The sequence below is a fragment of the Drosophila persimilis genome, unplaced genomic scaffold (genome assembly GCF_003286085.1).
Source record: "Drosophila persimilis strain 14011-0111.01,24,50 unplaced genomic scaffold, DperRS2 tig00001116-arrow-arrow-pilon, whole genome shotgun sequence".
Lineage (NCBI taxonomy): Eukaryota > Metazoa > Arthropoda > Insecta > Diptera > Drosophilidae > Drosophila > Drosophila persimilis.
In genome coordinates, this window is record NW_020825422.1 from 38,359 (window position 1) to 51,163 (window position 12,805).

The 12,805-nt window shown below is 41.6% G+C and overlaps 1 pseudogene; it reads left to right on the forward strand.

Annotated features, from left to right (window-relative positions):
* The first annotated feature begins 8,126 nt into the window (after positions 1 to 8,126).
* On the forward strand, positions 8,127 to 10,000 carry LOC113566857 (annotated as a pseudogene).
* Positions 10,001 to 12,805: the final 2,805 nt, after the last annotated feature.

Consider the following 12,805-nt stretch of genomic DNA (forward strand, 5'->3'; position numbering starts at 1 on the left):
AAACTATTGACGGATAATTCTTCGTCGGCGTGCTCAGGATTTTTTGATCCCAAGCTACATAAACTTCCTTCTACCTTTACTGAATCGCTTTTCATTTCTTTTTCTTCTTCAAAATATTTTTTAATTATATATTCCTTCAACGGAAGGATGGTTTTTCCTTCTATAAAGGTTAATTTGTTTAAAGAAAGGACCTCGTCATATATTAGTTTCTCCTCATTGTCTTTATAACTTAAAGTCCCCTTTCCTGTATCAATAACCGCTCCGATTTTCTTTAATAGGTTAAATCCTATTAGTAAATCTGCCTCCATTCCATCTATTTCATAAAACACTTGCTTTGTGTTGAAAATAGTTATATTATGGAAATATTTAATTATTGAAAACCCATTCACTGTAGCAACTTTCTTATAAATTGGTAATTCTTTTTTATTTTCGTAAATTCCTTTTTTTATATAACAGGAAGTTGCTCCCGTATCTATCAAAACTTTTAATTCTCTGTTTATTTTTCTGTCTACTCTTTTTAGGTAGGGCAGACCTACTTCGGGGGCTGATCTAAAAAATGATCCTCCTCAATGTTATTTACCCTCATTGCTTTATTAGCCGGTTGTTCCGTCATTTCGTTTAGCTTTCGTTTCTGCGCTTGATTGTCGTTAGACTGATTATTCGGTACTACGTTTGCCCTGAAATGCTGGGCTTGGCTATAATTGTTATTAGTTCTCCTATAATAACCGTTAGTATTCTCCCGATAATTTCTATTGTTATTATTTCCCCTGAATTGATTGCTGTTCTGTCGGTTCCGGATTTGTATCGATTCGTCTACCTCCATTGGTTCTGGGGCCTGATTTTGTTGTCTATTACCCAAGAAATAGGGTTGTCCCCAAGACATGTTATTCCTCTGCAAATCCCTTTTTTGGTCGAATGGTGAACTGTTAGTCCTAGGTTGTCGTTGGTTGAATCTTAAGGTATTGAAATTATTATTCCCTGAATTTCTGGGACCGCTGAATTGGTAGGCAAATTGGGCCCGAATGTTATTAGATTGCAATTCCTGTACCTTTGCCAAGGCATTCGGTAAATCTGGGGGATTCAATGAAAATAGGATTTCAGCAATGCCGCCGTTTAGGCCAGTGACAAAAATGCGTAAGGCATTGTCTCTAATTATACCCGATACTCAAAATGAGTATTGGGGTATATTAGATTTGTGGTAAAAGTGGATGTGTGTAACGTCCAGAAGGAATCGTTTCCGACCCCATAAAGTATATATATTCTTGATCAGCATCAATAGCCGAGTCGATTGAGCCATGTCTGTCTGTCCGTCTGTCCGTCCGTCCGTCTGTCCGTCTGTCCGTCTGTCCGTCCCCTTCAGCGCCCAATGCTCAAAGACTATAAGAGCTAGAGCAACGATGTTTTGGATCCAGACTTCTGTGATATGTCACTGCTACAAAAATATTTCAAAACTTTGCCCCGCCCACTTCCGCCCCCACAAAGGGCGAAAATCTGTGGCATCCACAATTTTAAAGATACAAGAAAACCAAAAACGCAGAATCGTAGAGAATGACGATATCTTTTAGACTGCAGAATCTGAATTGGATCGTATTACTATTATAGCCAGCATCAAGAAAACAATTTCATTTTTTCTCGCCCTGTCTCTCTCTAACACACAGGTAGCATAGGCGGCTTTGCTTAGAGTAAAACATTAGCGCCTAGATCTCAGAGACTATAAAAGCTAGAGCAACCAAATTTGGTATCCACACTCCTAATATATCGGACCGAGACGAGTTTGTTTCAAAATTTCGCCACACCCCCTTCCGCCCCCGCAAAGGATGCAAATCTGGGGATATTCACAAATCTCAGAGAATATTAAGGCTAGAGTAACCAAATTTAGTGTCCGTACTCCTGTTAGATCTCACTATAAAACGTATATCTCAAAATTTCGCCCCACCCCCTTCCGCCCCCACAAAGGACGAAAATCTGTTGCATCCACAATATTGCAGATTTGAGAAAACTAAAAACGCAGAATCATAGATAATGACCATATCTATCAGATTGGTGAATCTGGATCAGATCAGATCATTTTTATAGCCAAAAGGAACAAATCAATTTGCATTGGCTACGCAGCGCCCGACGTCACGCTCAGACTGATTTTCTGTCTCTCTCGCACGCACTCTTTGTCGTGTCGTTAAATATTAGCGGCGTCTGCCGGAGGAGAGCCATACTGACTTAGTATCGGGTATAACCGTAGAGTTGCGGTGTCCGCAGCAACTCACAACGTTCCCCCTCGTTTTATTTGATTCTTTGGTGATTTCACTGTCCTTTCTTATATAACTTCACTGCAGTTTCTGCAGCTTCCCTCCATCCTACATATTGGTTTAATCCACCATTAAAAATTGGTAGGGATTCTATTACCTTTAATGTGGTGTCATCTCTTATTGTCTCGTCTATTGTTTCTGCCTGATAATCTGATACCTGATCGGATTTAGTTTCTATTTGTTGTTTTAAATTTACAATTTGCTCTTGTACTTGTGAAATTTGAAGTGCTATCAATTGTTTGACCAGATCTGCTGTGAGATCGGTCCTTGTTTGAGAGTTAATCATTTTTAGTTTTTCAAAATCTAAAGTTAGTTGATCCACCTTTAATTATACCCGATACTCAAAATGAGTATTGGGGTATATTAGATTTGTGGTAAAAGTGGATGTGTGTAACGTCCAGAAGGAATCGTTTCCGACCCCATAAAGTATATATATTCTTGATCAGCATCAATAGCCGAGTCGATTGAGTCATGTCTGTCAGTCCGTCTGTCCGTCTGTCCGTCCGTCCGTCTGTCCGTCTGTCCGTCCCCTTCAGCGCCTAATGCTCAAAGACTATAAGAGCTAGAGCAACGATGTTTTGGATCCAGACTTCTGTGATATGTCACTGCTACAAAAATATTTCAAAACTTTGCCCCGCCCACTTCCGCCCCCACAAAGGGCGAAAATCTGTGGCATCCACAATTTTAAAGATACGAGAAAACAAAAAACGCAGAATCGTAGAGAGTGACCATATCTTTTAGACTGCAGAATCTGAATTGGATCGTATTACTATTATAGCCAGCATCAAGAAAACAATTTCATTTTTTCTCGCCCTGTCTCTCTCTAACACACAGGTAGCATAGGCGGCTTTGCTTAGAGTAAAACATTAGCGCCTAGATTCAGAGACTATAAAAGCTAGAGCAACCAAATTTGGTATCCACACTCCTAATATATCAGACCGAGACGAGTTTGTTTCAAAATTTCGCCACACCCCCTTCCGCCCCCGCAAAGGATGCAAATCTGGGGATATTCACAAATCTCAAAGACTATTAACGCTAGAGTAACCAAATTTGGAATCCGCACTTCTCTTAGATCTCACTATAAAACGTGTATCTCAAAATTTCGCCCCACCCCCTTCCGCCCACACAAAGGACGAAAATCTGTTGCATCTACAATATTGCAGATTCGAGAAAACTAAAAACGGGGAATCATAGATAACGACCATATCTATCAGATTGCTGAATCTGGATCAGATCAGATAATTTTTGTAGCCAAAAGGAACAAATCAATTTGCAGTGGCTACGCAGCGCGTGACATCACGCTCAGACTGATTTTCTGTCTCTCTCGCACGCACTCTTTGTCGTGTCGTTTAATATTAGCGGCGTCTGCCGGAGGAAAGCCATACTGACTTAGTATCGGGTATAACTGTAGAGTTGCGGTGTCCGCAGCAACTCACAACGTTCCCCCTCGTTTTTCTTATATGTTAGTTTTTATAATCTTATATAACTAATTGAACTTAAATATTTATAAATACAACTTTTGCTCACGAGCTATCCGGTAGGGGTCGTCCTTCTTAGTTTGGCTGACTGATCTTCGCACGGGTCTTCCTTCTTGATTTGGCTGACAGGTCTTTGAACGGGTCTTCCTTCTTAAATTTCTTTGTTTAACTGGGTCGTCTTCTGGGGGTCTTCCTTCTTTGGCTTCGCTGATCGTTTCACTTTCTTTGTATTTTGGTTTTGTTGGTTTTGTTTAAAAACTTTGGGTTTTTTTGGGTTTTTTTTTGTATTTATGAATTGTCTTGATTAGCTTTTTTATTTATTTGTATTTTGCATTGTATTTGTATTTGTATTTATTTTTGCACACCCTAAGCTCCGGTTTGTTTCCTTTTTATCTCACTTTTTTTTATCTTATATCACACAGTCACTCCGCGTTTTTAAATTTGAAGGATTTATTCCATTAATTAATTGTCCTTCGGGTTTCGGCACGACGCAACACTTTTATCATTCGGTGCTTTTTATACAACGTCGCCCCACGTTGGGCGCCAATTAAATAACTGCGGTAGCGGATTGTGTTTTTAAAAAGTTTTTATTTTACTTCGAACTTCACTGATGTAGATTTAAGTAGAGGGTCACAAAGGAATTCCGGGCCAAGGGATTGCGCGAACTTAATATTTAGCTAGACTTTTCGGTGTCGCTGCTGGATCAAGACTGGTTTGAACTTTCTGATCTTTGCATCGTTGATCCCTTTCGGGAATCGTTTTTCTATAAACATTTCAATTGATTTCGCCATCCCGAGTATTGGATTTCGTCATCCAAAGAGAGAACTGTAAAAGGCCTAAAGTGCAGGATCTGCAGAAAGCCGGGAGTGAGATTGTTTATGAGAAGCCGGGTGTGGGCAAACATTGGTTTTCCATTTAGGCGAGTGTCAAAGATTGGGATTGCGGCGGGGGCGCTTGAGATTGTACATCTTAGAAATCAATTAGGCGGAGGCCCAAGATTGAAATTGTTTTCGTTTTTGAAAGCCAAAGATTGCTTGTTTACAAGACAAGAAAAACGCCCCAGGAAGAAAACAAAGAGGGGCGGCCGGATCAAACGGCTGCTTCAACAACGACGTCTGGAGCGGGACCTGGAAAAAACATATACAAATGAAGAGGACCGACAGCGCTGCCAAGAGCGCATCAAGGAAATCAATAAACAACTTCGCCAATAAAAGAGCGAAGTAACGCAATTGAGCTGCAGAAATGCCATGCCTCATATTGCCAATAATTATAATTTTCTATCTCGAGTTGAAGCACCCTTAAAGTGCAACTTGAAAATACTAACCTCTGTTAGGCTATTACTAAAACCATGTGATCGATGTTGAATTATATAATGAAAAACCTGTAAATCGATCACATGTCCTTTAACATTTTTTTTCTTCCTTCATTTTGATCAAATATATACAAAAAAAAAAAAATTTATATTGATGAAATTTAAAAAAAAAAAAAAAAAAAAAAAAGGAAGGGTATATAGATATGTGTGTCCATGAGAAAAAAAAAAATTTTTTTTATTGAAAAGAATAAATGAATAGCAAATAATTAAAAAAAAAAAAAAATAAAAATAAAAAACTCCAACATTGTAGAAACCAATTTTTGAGAGAAAATCATCACCATGGGTTGGTTCGGTTCTGACGATAGTCAGACCAAAGACAATACGGCCAATGTGGTCAATAATGTCAAAATAATAGACCACAGGGATGATCTCAATGCACTCTGGTTATTACTTCTGATTTTAACCATTGTCACTGTTTTACAATTCCTTTTAACATTGTATGTAAAACATAATAAGATAATTAAAAAGAGATATATGAGTAGGGCAAACAATTAAGATAGAGTTTAAAAAAAAAAAAAAAAATTGGTCTCAACGACCCCTAGGAGCATAATAGAGCTCGAATACATGTACATGGGTACACTTCAGGTAGAATTCGCGCCTTTAATACATTGTTACAAAGACAAAATAAAATGTCTCGTAGAACAGCAGCAGCAGCAATGAAAATTTCGAATATAGAGCTAAAGCAATCTTAGCCGCATTCCCCAATCCAATTAGCATATACGAGTTCGAATACTCATATATGAACGAATATAATTTACCTTTTTCACCACTAATTCATTGTGATGCCACACAAAAGGGTATCGTATTATCAACCATACCCGGCATCCTCGTAAACAGCCAAATAATAGAAAATGAAATTTTAGGAAGAATTGTGATTGCTAATGTTAGATTGTCTCCCAATCGGAATGGACAACATTAAAAAACACATATGGACTGGCTTACGATCTGCGCTAAAGTTTGCACTCTAAGAGCAGAATTCGATAAGTCATACAAATGCTTAACGCAGAACAGACCTACACAAAATAGTACGGTCATTAAACATACAACTAATTTGGTAAACATATATAATGAGGTCAGAGAACTTTTTCTAGAAAACAGACAAAGACTTACTGATATACATTGGTTTCAATCTACAGACGTCTTCAAACGTCTAAGGGAACGATTAGTATTCGTTAAAGAAAAATTCAATCTAGACATACACATCCCAAATCTTCTAAACACAGCTGCGACATATATACCAGCTGTAGAATCGGAATCAAGGCCAATAAGTCCCAGGCCCCCGAATGTAAAAAATATTATCATTATATCGGAAGACGATTCTCGATCAAATAGATCGAACCATCCGGTGAACGACGACAAACCGTCGACTAGTTCAGCAAACAGCGTGGTTGGGCAAGAACCAACCACAATGGCAGACGAAACAATTGCCCAACGGGCATATATCAAAGATATTTCGCACGCCATTCCGGAATTTAATAGACAGAAACTCCATTTACAAAGATTCATTACGGCAGTCAAATTGGTCGATCTAACGAAAGGACCATACGAAAATTTAGCTATAGAAGTAATTAAATCAAAAGTAATAGGAACTACATTGTATAAAATACAAGATGAAACCACCATTAGCGCAATAATAAAGAAATTGCAAGACACTATTGTCGGAGAGTCATCAGATGTTATAAAGGCTAAAATGGCAAAAGTATGCCAAAAAGGCAAAACAGCCGCCCAATTCACAACAGAGATTGATGATATGAGAAAACTTCTAGAAGCATCATACATTGATGAGGGTTTGCCAGCGGAACACGCCGATAAGTTCAGCTGCAAAGAGGCCATTAGTACAATGGTTAAAAATTGCGAGCACGGCAGACTCAAAACAATACTAGAAGCAGGCACATTCCCAACAATGAATGATGCCGTAGCAAAATATATACAGTGTAGTACAGAGATGACTGGTAGCGCAAGTTCAATATTGTACACCAGACAAGGACAAGTCTACCGCGGTAGTAACTTTCGAGGTAACTATCGTGGTGGAGGAAATGGTCGTGGTTACAACCACAACCATATTTACAACAACAATAGTTATAATAACAATAGAGGTCGTGTTGGCTATAGGGGAAATAACCGTAATAACGGTGGAACCTATAACAACCAAAGATACAATAGCAATGGAAACACACGACAGAACAATGTTCGTGTTACCCAGACAGCTTCGGGAAACTCCCAAGATCCTTTAGATACACTAAATTAAAAAATCCAGCGGTTCACACAATCAACCTCAATCTCAATATATTCGTGGCATTCCTCAATTCTAAAACAGGAAAACAACTTACATTCCTTATAGATACAGGTGCCAATATATCATTATTAAAAGAAAATTCAGATGTCTTTAACGACATTCAAACAAAAAATAAAATAGATATTCAAGGAATAGGGGAAGGTATAATAACATCCCAAGGCCTTACCCTAATAGAGCTACAGACGGATAAGTACATAATTCCACACAATTTCCATTTAGTTAATCAAAATTTTGCAATTCCGTGTGATGGAATAATAGGCATTGATATTCATAAAAGAATTAAACTGCCTAATAGACTTAAAACCTGCAGAGGATTGGTTAATAATACGACCAAATAATATAAAAATTAAAATTTATGTTCCAATAACATACAGTTCTGGTAACAATACAATTCTTCTACCAGCAAGATCACAAGTTGTCAGAAAAATAGAATTAACGTCCGATATAGAAACCATATTGATCCCAAACCAGGAAATTCAACCTGGTATTTATGTAGCAAATACAATAACTTCAAAAAATAATACATTTGTCCGATTGCTGAATACAACCAGTACCAACCAATTAGTACATATAAATAACATACAATATGAACCACTTTCGAATTACAAGGTAATTCAAACAACTCAAAAAATCCGAGAAAAAACTGTCATAGCTGAATTAAGCAAACAAAACACAACAACGACGGCAACTATCCAACTGGGACGTTCTAGCCATGGATGTGGAAAGGCGGCGTCGAGCGAACACTCTCGAGCGCGAGATGCGCGATCCGACCAGCATTTGCAATGTGGACTGCCTGCTGGATACGGTATCAGCCCTGGTCAGCGACTGCGACCACGACACGCTCAAGCGGCTGAAAAACATCGAACAGTATGCTGCCAAATATAAACCCCTGGCGCAGAGGATCAATCAGCTGCGCATGAATGTCGAGGACTTCGACTTCATTAAGCTAATTGGCGCCGGGGCCTTTGGAGAGGTGCAACTGGTGCGGCACAAGTCCTCCAGCCAGGTGTACGCCATGAAGCGGCTGTCCAAATTTGAGATGATGAAGCGCCCGGACTCGGCCTTCTTCTGGGAGGAGCGTCACATTATGGCCCATGCCAACTCCGAGTGGATTGTCCAACTGCATTTTGCATTTCAGGACTCCAAATACCTGTACATGGTGATGGACTTTATGCCCGGCGGTGACATTGTCTCGCTGATGGGGGACTACGATATACCCGAAAAGTGGGCCATTTTCTACACAATGGAGGTGGTGCTGGCCCTCGACACCATTCACAACATGGGCTTTGTGCACCGTGACGTGAAGCCGGACAACATGCTGCTCGACAATTACGGGCATCTGAAGCTCGCCGATTTCGGCACCTGCATGCGCATGGGCGCCAACGGCCAGGTGGTGTCCAGCAATGCGGTCGGCACGCCGGACTACATCAGTCCGGAGGTGCTGCAGTCGCAGGGTGTCGACAATGAGTATGGCCGCGAGTGCGACTGGTGGTCGGTGGGGATCTTCCTCTACGAGATGCTCTTCGGGCAGACGCCCTTCTACGCGGACTCACTGGTGGGCACCTACGGCAAGATCATGGACCACAAGAACTCGCTCAGCTTCCCCCAGGAGGTGGAGATCAGCGAACAGGCCAAGGCCCTGATCCGGGCATTCCTCACAGATCGGACGCAGCGTCTGGGCCGCTACGGCATCGATGATATCAAGGCGCATCCGTTCTTCAGAAACGACACCTGGTCCTTTGACAATATCAGGGAGAGTGTGCCGCCGGTTGTGCCGGAGCTAACCTCGGACGACGATACGCGCAACTTTGAGGACATCGAGAGGGACGAAAAGCCCGAGGAGGTGTTCCCCGTACCGAAGGGCTTCGATGGGAATCACCTGCCCTTCATCGGCTTCACCTACACGGGCGACTATCAGCTCCTGTCCAGCGACACCGTCGACGCCGAGGCCAAGGAGCCGAATTCGGTGAACAGCAACGCCAGCAACAACCATGCCCACGGCCATGGGCACAACCATCGCCATCGTACCTCCAACTCCAACGAGCTGAAGCGGCTCGAGGCACTGCTCGAGAGGGAGCGCGGCCGAGCCGATGCTCTGGAGAAGCAGGACACCAGCCTGCGGCACAAGATCGAGCTGAGCGGCAAGCGTGAGGTCGAACTGCAGCGCATTGCGGCCGAGTACGAGAAGGATCTGGCGCAGCGAAAGAACAACTACAAGGTGGCCATGCAGAAGGTGGAGCAGGAGATCGAGCTGCGCAAGAAGACGGAGGCTCTGCTGGTGGAGACGCAGCGCAATCTGGAGAACGAGCAGAAGGCCAAAGAGGATAACCGCGCGCTGCTGGAGAGGATCAGTGAGCTGGAGAAGAGCCATGCAAGTCTCGACTTTGAGCTGAAGGCGGCCCAGGGTCGCTACCAGCAGGAGGTCAAGGCCCACCAAGAGACTGAAAAGTCGCGACTGGTCTCTCGCGAGGAGGCCAATCTGCAGTGTGTATTGTAGTATGCTGTAATATGTCACTAGTAATTATAACACTGGCACGTCTGTGCCGTTTGACTTCGGTTTTTTGAATATCTTTATTGAATTTATTCTTATAACTCAGACCGCATAGCTGCGCTGCCGGTTACGCCAACAGCGGAGCGGCTTCATACATATTTGTCTTATCAGCATAATCGAGAGGGCAAGAGCCGTATGTACATATGTGTATATATATATATGCTTCAAGTGGTCAGCGTGGGAATGCTGACTTAGCTTAGCGCATAAGCGGCGATCATATTGCACGCTCACTTGAAGTGGTTTTGTTTGTGTACTGCAACAATGTGTTGCTGATACATTTATTGTTAACCATTGGGTACAGTGTACACTCAATATATGCACATACTACAATGCTCATATTAAAGTAAAGTAAAGTATTCATTATTACGAATACCCACTGTACCGACGGTACATAAAGAATACACACTGTAACACTTTGTTTCAGTGTTTACGTAACAATAAAGTCCCAGACATTCTGGGTGATCGTATTACGATTCACTCAAGAATGCCTCGAGCGACCCAAGTGCAGCGTCAGCATGTTCCCATGACTTGACGGCACTAATATACATGCATACACACATATATCTTCCCTCGCGCTCTCGCTGCCAACAGCGCTGAGCATATTCACACATATACATACTAACATATAAGAGATAAGAATACATAGTTCTGCCGCTCCGCTGCCGGCGTCACTGGCAGCGCAGCTCCGCGGCTTTTGGCTTACAAAAGCCCAAAACACAATTGTAAAATTGAGAACATAAACGACAATAAAAGAGATCGGAGGGTTGAGCCCCAACGATCCAGAAAAACGGATTGAACATCGATTTACATGGCGACCGTGACAGGACCATATATGTCCTACGCGATGGATCAATCTAAGGATTGAAAAAAAAAAGGAGAAAAATTTTTTCAAAAAAGTGTCAAAAATAATAAAGACAAAGAATGGCCGGAAAAAAAAAATATAATAATATGTGATTTTGTTTTAAAACAAAACGAGGGGGAACGTTGTGAGTTGCTGCGGACACCGCAACTCTAAGGTTATACCCGATACTAAGTCAGTATGGCTCTCCTCCGGCAGACGCCGCTAATATTTAACGACACGACAAAGAGTGCGTGCGAGAGAGACAGAAAATCAGTCTGAGCGTGACGTCGGGCGCTGCGTAGCCACTGCAAATTGATTTGTTCCTTTTGGCTAAAAAAATGGTCTGATCTGATCCAGATTCAGCAATCTAATAGATATGGTCATTATCTATGATTCTGCGTTTTTAGTTTTCTCAAATCTGCAATATTGTGGATGCAACAGATTTTCGTCCTTTGTGGGGGCGGATGGGGGTGGGGCGAAATTCTGAGATATACGTTTTATAGTGACATCTTAAAGGAGTGTGTGCACCAAATTTGGTTACTCTAGCCTTAATAGTCTCTGAGATTTGTGGTTGCCTCAGATTTTCGTCCTTTGCGGGGGCGGAAGGGGGTGTGGCGAAATTTGGACAGGAAACGGTCAAGGTCCGATATCACAGGAGTGTGGATACCAAATTTGGTTGCTGTGGCTTTTATAGGTTCTGAGATCAGGGCTCAATCGTCTCGGCTATTGATGCTGATCAAGAATATATATACTTTATAGGGTCGGAAACGATTCCTTCTGGACGTTACACACATCCACTTTTACCACAAATCTAATATACCCCAATACTCATTTTGAGTATCGGGTATAAAAATCGGACCAAGTCAAAAGAAAATTGATGAATTGGAAAAACTATTGAAATAGTGTTGTCCCCAGTGCCAGTGCCAAGGAAAAAACCCAGCAGAAAGCCAAACCAGCCGTTTCGCCAGACCCATGCACGACTGCCGACGATATTACGCACAAACCCATGTTGCATTATAATTTATACCCTTAACTTTGGGGACTACAATGCGGCCAGGAATATATAATACCCAAGGAGATTTAACAGCCCGCGCTACAAAGAGCGTACACGCAATATAAAAACCTGTGCGAAGACCAGCACCGGCCCCCACCAGACCCAGCAAGGACCAATAATATAAGTGCGAGTGGCATAGGACCGCCCCTTGCACCGTCGATGGACAGTAACACAAACACTCCAGCAGCAGAAAATGCACCAGACTTCGCCGACGCTGCTCCTACCGAGCAAAGGGACGCACTCAGCCTACAAGAGGCCTTAGAAGTGTATCCAAACGATGGACCACGCCCACTCACAATAGCTGAGTACAGGGCAAGACAAGAAAAACGCCCCAGGAAGAAAACAAAGAGGGGCGGCCGGATCAAACGGCTGCTTCAACAACGACGTCTGGAGCGGGACCTGGAAAAAACATATACAAATGAAGAGGACCGACAGCGCTGCCAAGAGCGCATCAAGGAAATCAATAAACAACTTCGCCAATAAAAGAGCGAAGTAACGCAATTGAGCTGCAGAAATGCCATGCCTCATATTGCCAATAATTATAATTTTCTATCTCGAGTTGAAGCACCCTTAAAGTGCAACTTGAAAATACTAACCTCTGTTAGGCTATTACTAAAACCATGTGATCGATGTTGAATTATATAATGAAAAACCTGTAAATCGATCACATGTCCCTTAACATTTTTTTTTCTTCCTTCATTTTGATCAAATATATATAAAAAAAATAATAATTTATATTGATGAAATTTTAAAGAGTAAAAAAAAAGGAAGGGTATATAGATATGTGTGTCCATGAGAAAAAAAAAGATTTTTTAGTAATTTTTTTTATTATTGAAAAGAACAAATGAATAGCAAATAATTAAAAAAAAAATTTAGATAGAGTTTAAAAACGAACATAGAGGACTTGGCA